General features: G+C 40.2%; 1 pseudogene; it reads left to right on the plus strand.

Moving 5' to 3' along the window:
* Window positions 1–4,792: 4,792 nt before the first annotated feature.
* LOC111531087 lies at window positions 4,793–5,329 on the plus strand (annotated as a pseudogene).
* The last annotated feature ends 1,823 nt before the right edge of the window (window positions 5,330–7,152 follow it).

The following is a 7,152-nucleotide window of genomic DNA, read 5'->3' on the forward strand; positions in this document are numbered from 1 at the left end:
GAGCTCGGGAGGCAGAGGCTGCAATGAGCCAAGATCACACCACTGCGCTCCAGCCTGGGCACCAGAGCAAGACTGTCTACAAAACACAACAAACAAAAACAGAAAGCGATTTGCCAGGTCAGCCTTTTATGTTGCCTTTGACAGTTCTACAGATCCTTGGGATTTTTGCTCACTTAGGTTTATGAGTGAATGTGTATCCCATCTAACCATGTACTTGATATTTGCTTGTAAAACAAACTACTGTTAGAAGTAAATGATGAAAAGAGAGGACTAGTTTGATTTTTTTAATATTCATTCATTCATTCATTCATTCCTTTATTCAGGGTCTTGCTCTGTCACCCAGGCTGGAGTGTGAGAATATGATCATGGCTCACTGCAACCTAGACCTCTTGGACTCAAATGATCCTCCCACTTCAGCCTCCCAAGTAGCTGGAACCACAGGTGCACACCACCATGGTTGGCTAATTTTTAAATTTTTTTGTAGAGACATGGTCTTTCTGTGTTGCCCAGGCTGGTCTCGTACTCCTGGGCTCAAGGAATGGCCTCCTAAAAGGAATATTACAAGTGTGAGCCACCGTGCCTAGTTGATTTTTTTAATTGGAAATTTTGGTACCGTTATGTTGTTGAGGCAGACAACTTTAAAATAATCTGGAGTATCATTCTGTGACGATGTTAGAGTTTAGTGTGTTGTTCATAGGCCAGGCTCAGTAGCTCACGCCTGTAATCTCAGCACATCGGGACACCAAAGCAGAAGGATCACTTGAGCCCTCAGGAGTTTGAGAGACAAGCTTAAACAGAGAGACCCCCATCTCTACAAAAAAAAAAAAAAAAAAAAAAAAAAAAAAAAAAAAAAAAAGGAAACATTAGCCAGACATGATGATGCCAACCTGTAGTCCTGGCTACTTGGGAAGCTGAGGTAGGAGGATCGCTTGAGCCCAGGAGTTTGAGGCTGCAGTGAACTATGATTACACCACTGTACTCCAGCCAGGGTGACCCTGTCTCTAAACATATTTTTAAAAATAAAACAATATGTTGTTCATATTATCCTAATGTAGTGTTTTACTGAATGGAATTCTTAAAGGATTCTTTTCCCCAAGGATATTAACTCAGGGTAAATTATAATAGGATTGTACATAAATTAAGCATCTTTATCTTTGATTACAGAGATATTTAGCGTATGACTATAATTTCCCCCTCATATTTTCTTGGGCTTCTAGTATTTGTGTATCAAAAAAGTTATTTCCTTATGTTTGAAATAGTGACATTTCTGAAATGCACCAGCAGAGGATACAAGGTTTTTATGTTTGTTTTTCATTTTCTTATTTACTGAAGAAACAAAGGCATTTTAGGTTATAAATGGACTGTTTTCTTTTTTCGAACTCCTGGCCTCAAGTGATCCACCCGCCTCTGCCTCCCAAAGTGCTGGGATTACAGGCATGAGCCACTGTGCCCAGCCAGGACACAATATTCTTGTATAAAGAAACGAAACTCTGGACAGTTCTGTTGTCGTGGGCTTTCTTATTTTCCTGCTTTGGCAATTACTAACCAGAAAAGTAGAAACCAACACAGAAAGAGGAGAAAGAGTATTTGGAGTGTCAGTATGAGTGTAAAATGTTATTGGGATTGTGGCAATACATAGATGGAGCGTTACGTATACTGCCAACCCCTCTGTATTCCAGGATGTTCACATATATGTCATGAACTAGGAAATTGGCTGCTGTGGTCTAAATGTACCCCCCAAAATTCATATGTTGAAACATAATTGCCAATATGCTAGAATTAAGAGGTGGGGTCTTTAGGAAGTAATTAAGTCATGAGGACAGAGCTCTTATGAATGGGGTTAATGACCTTATGTAAGGTGCAAGGAAACTGCTTGTTCCTTTTCACTCTTTCTACCATATGAGTATGCACCAAGAAAGCACCATTTTGGAAGCAGAGAGTGACACTGAACATGCTGGTGCTGATTTTGTACTTTCCAATCTCCAGAACTGTGAGAAATAAATTTCTGTTGTTTATAAATTACCCACTCTAAGTTATTTTGTTGTGGCAGCAGGAATGGACTGAGACACTGGCATATTCCATGATTTGTAGATTTTATATTTTTATTGCATACAAATTAATTGTGCTATAAATATTATAGAAGTGATCATTTTAAGAAGACATGTATAAACATTATAGAAGTGATCATTTTAAGAAGACATCCCATAAATTAGATTTTTAAATGCTTTGTGTGGAATTTTACAAAAAGTATAGTGAAGCACTCTCTTACTATACCTCTCAAATATGTCACTGATAAGAGTTTGTTGATATCATCATCTCTATTTTATTTTTTTTATTTATTTTGAGACAGAGTCTTGCTTTGTTGCTCAGGCTGGAGTGCAGTAGTGTGATCTCAGCTCACTGCAACATCGCCTCCTGGGTTCAAGCGATTCTTCTGCCTCAGCCACCTGGTTAGCTGAGACTACAGGCACGCAACACTATGCCCAGCTAATTTTTTTGTATTTTTAGTAGAGATGGGGTTTTGCCATGTTGGCCAGGCTGGTCTTGAACTCCTGGCCTCAAACCCGCCTCCTGGTTTGAAGCGATTCTCCTCCCTCAGCCTCCCAAGTAGCTGGGAGGCCACCACACCCAGCTAATTTTTGTATTTTTAGTAGAGACTGGGTTTCGCCATGTTGGCCAGGCTGGTCTTGAACTCCTGGCCTCAAGTGATCTGCCTGCCTTGGCCCCACAAAGAGCTGGGATTACAGCTGTGAACCACTGCGCCCAGCCAGTGCTTCTCAAAATTCAGTGTAAATATTAATCATCTAGTGCAGGGGTCCCTAAGCCCTGGGGCACAGATTGGTACTGGTCTGTGGCCTGTTAGGGACCTGGCTGCACAGCAGGAGGCGACCAGTGGGCAAGTGGGTAAAGCTTCATCTACATTTACAGCCACTCCCCATCGCTCTCATTACCACCTGAGCTCCGCCTCTTGTCACATCAGCAGCAGCATTAGATTCTCATAGAAGTGCAAATCCTCTTGTGAACTGTGCATGTGAGGGATCTAGGTTACATGCTCCTTATGAGAATCTGATGCCTGATGGTCTGTCACTGACTCCCATCACCCCCAGATGGGACTGCCTAGTTGCAGGAAAACAGTCTCGGGGCTCCCACTGATTCTACATTATGGTGAGTTGTATAATTATTTCATTATATATTACAATGTAATAATAATAGAAGTAAAGTGCACTCGCCAGGCATGGTGGCTCACACCTGTAATCCTAGTACTTTGGGAGACTGAGGCGGGGGTGGTGGATCATTTGAAGCCAGGAGTTTGAGACCAGCCTTGACCAACATGATGAAACCCCATCTCTACTAAAAAATACGAAAATTAGCCGGGTGTGGTGGCACACACCTGTAGTCCCAGCTACTCTGGAGGCTGAGGCATGAGAATCTCTCTAACCCAGGAGGCAGTGGTTACAGTGAGCCAAGATTGCACAACTGCACTCCAGCCTGGGCAACAGAGCGAGACTGCCTCAAAAAAAAAAAAAAAAAAAAAAAAAAGTGCGCGATAAATACAATGCACTTGAATCATCCCCAAACCATCACCATACCCTGCCAGTCCATGGAAAAATTATCCTCCATGAAACCAGTCCCTGGTGCCAAAATGGTTACAAACCGCTGATCTATGGGATCTTGTTAAATGCAGATTCTTATTTAATAGATCTCAAAATGACGCTCAAGATTCTGCATTTCTAGCAAGCTGCCAGATAATGTTCATGGTGGTCTGACAACTACCCTTTGAGTAGCAAGAATCTAGACTACAGCAGTGATTCCAAAGTTATCAAAGCATTTCAGAAACAGAATAAACAGATTTTAGTTCCCCCACACCAACCCATTAAAACCAGAATCTCAGTTTCTGAGGCCCTGGAAATCTGTATTTTTTAATGCTTTTCAACTGGTTCTAATGATCAAACAGTGTTTTCAGACTTTAGGTCCTGACCTATTTAGTTTTTAATGAAACCAATGATTTAGACTGTGACAAGAAATTTTAAAAGATAAGCAATAGAGTAGAAAATATCAGTGTGCACTTCACATAAGAATAAGTATTATTTCATGGTATCAAGCTGGGCGCCGTGGCTCACATCTGTAATCCCAGCACTTTGGGAGGCCGAGGCGGGTGGATCACTCGAGGTCAGGAGTTCGAAAACAGCCTGACCAACATGGTGAAACCCCATCTGTACTTAAAGTACAAAATTAGCTGGGCGTGGTGGTACATGCCTGTAATCCCAGCTATTTGGGAGGCTGAGGCAGGAGAATTGCTTGAACCCGGGAGGCAGAGGTTGCAGTGAGCTGGAATTGTGTCATTGCACTCCAGCCTGTGCAACAAGAGTGAAACTGTCTCAAAAAAAGTATTACTTCATGAAATTTTTGCCTCAGTTATATATCCACGTAATATGCATATGCATATGTATGTATATGCTAGGTCACAATGTAAAATGCATTTCTATGGATCACAAAAAAAGTTTGGAAAATTCCAGCTATTTGGTGTTATTATATTAATAGTTCTCATTCCATCTCCCCTCTGACAATTTATTAAGGAGCCCAAAGAGCTGCTGTTTATGTGAATAGTGTCTATCAACATTTACTGTATTATGAGCTATGATGGTACCACTGCACTACAGTCTGGGTGACAGTAAGACTGTCTCAAAAAAAATTTAATTTCTGTATTAGAAATTACAATTGAAATTAAGAAATATAATTCATTACTAATTTGTTTAAAATAACAATTAGAGGAAACCCGGGTACTGCCAAGATGCTGGCTTACCACTCTTCTCTCATGGATCCTGACACCAAACTCATTGGAAACACGGCACTGTTACCTATCAGAAGTCAATTCAAAGGACCTGCCCCCACACAGACAAAAGATACCGATATTGTGGATGAAGCCATCTGTTATTTCAAGGCCAATGTCTTCTTCAAAAACGATGAAAGTAAAAATGAAGCTGATAGGACCTTGACATATACACCTCTCTACATTTCTGAGTGTCTGAAGAAACTCCAGAAGTGTAATTCCAGAAGGCAAGGTGAGAAAGAAATGTATACACTGGGAATCGCTGATTTTCCTATTCCTGGAGAGCCTCGTTTTCTATTTAATGCAATTTATGCCAAACCTGCAAACAAACAGGAAGATGAAGTAATGAGAGCCTATTTACATCAGCTAAGGCAAGAGACTGGACAGAGACTTTGTGAGCAAGTTTTTGACCCTCGGAATGATAAACCCAGCAAGTGGTGGACTTGCTTTGTGACAAGACAGTTCACGAACAAGAGTCTTTCAGGACCTGGACAGTGAAGGGAGCCCAGGCAGCTACCATCTCCAGATCCCTGAGCAGTATTTTCCAGCAAGATATATACAATCTTTTGCCTTTGTTTCATAAAGTTTTATACAGAATAGAGAAGAGCATGTTGTTACTTGAATAACTCTTGATCAAGAATCTGGGTGGGAGAAAAGAAAGTGGGTTATCAAGGGTGATTTGAAATGTTCTGCAGTATTAAGCTGGCACTTAAGAATAAGTAACAATAAATAAATTTCCTACATTCAAAAAAATAACAATTAGAAACTCATTATATATTAGTATAAATAATACATGTTTATGAAATAATAATTAGGCCAGGTGTGGTGGCTCACACCTGTAATCTCAACACTTTGGGAGACCAAGGTGTGCAGATTGCTTTAGTTTTGAGACCAGCCTAGGCAACATAGTGAAACCTCACCTGTACTAAAAATACAGAAAAAATAGCCAGGTGTGGTAGCATATGCCTGTAGTCCCAGCTACCTGGGAGGCTAAGGTAGGAAGATCACCTGAGCCTAGGAGATCGAGGCTGCAGTGAGTCATGATCGAACCACTGCACTCCAGCCTGGGCCACGGAGTGAGACCCTGTCTCAAAAACAGCAACAACAACAACAAAACAAACAGTAGCATTGTTTTACATTTTGCAAATCTAATGTCCGGAGTGGTACAAACACCCTAAAGTGTTACCAGTGAGTTTTGTGAGTGCAGGAAAATCTGTGCCTTGCTTCTAGCTAAAAGAATATGGCAAAAGGGATGATAGAGTGACCCATAATCATATTATGTTATATATGACTCTATCATAGCTGACTGGAGGGAGATTTCCCTGCTGGCTTTAAAGAAATAAGTAGCCATGTTGTGAGAGGACCATGTGGCAAGGACCTGTGGATGACCTCTAGTTGGTTAGAGCAGTCCTTAGCCAACAGCTAGCCATTAAATAAGGCCTTCAGTGCTACAAGACACTAAATTCTGCCTACAACCAGTGAGCTTGGATAAGGATCTGAGCCTTAGATGAGACTGCAGCCCTGGCCAACTCCTTGATTTTAGCTTTGTGAGACCCTGAGCAAAAACCCTGAGGAGCTCATCTGAACCTAGACTCTCAACCCAGGAAAACTGATATAATAAGTGAGCGTTGTCTTAAGCTGCTAAAGTGATAATTTGTTACACAGTAATAGAAAACTGATATATATGGCTTCTTACATTGGCTTCTGCATTCAACTATTGTAACGTTATTTTAATTGAAGTACATAAAGAAAATCCAGCCTCACATGGATCAGTTATGTAGCTGGAAAAGGGAAGGTTGTATTTTAATGGCTTTTTATGATTATCATGAATAGTCTTCTTTGCACTATATCAAAACTCAACTAGTTGTAGTTTCTTAAATGTTAGTTGGAAAGATGTCCAAATTGGAAAGAAAAGAAAAATTATCTCTGCTAACAGATGACATGATCTTATATTTAGAAAACCATGAAGATTCCACAAAATTGTTAGCACAATGTCAGCAAAAAGGCAGGATACAAAATCAGCACTCAAAAGATCACTGGTGTTTCTATACAATAACAACAAACAATCTGAAAAGGAAATTAAGAAAATTCAATTTATAATAGCATTGAAAAGAATAAGATACTTAGGAATTAACCAAGAAGGTACAAAATTTGTACAATGAGAACTGTAAGTATTGCTGTGAGAAATTAAAGAGGACACAAATAAATGAAAAGCCACCCCATGTTCATGGATTGGAAGACATAATACTGTTAAGATGTCAGTACTACCCAAAGTACTCTACAGATTCAATACAATCTTCATTGAAATTCCAATGACTTTT

The sequence above is a fragment of the Piliocolobus tephrosceles genome, chromosome 1, assembly GCF_002776525.5.
Source record: "Piliocolobus tephrosceles isolate RC106 chromosome 1, ASM277652v3, whole genome shotgun sequence".
Taxonomy (NCBI): domain Eukaryota; kingdom Metazoa; phylum Chordata; class Mammalia; order Primates; family Cercopithecidae; genus Piliocolobus; species Piliocolobus tephrosceles.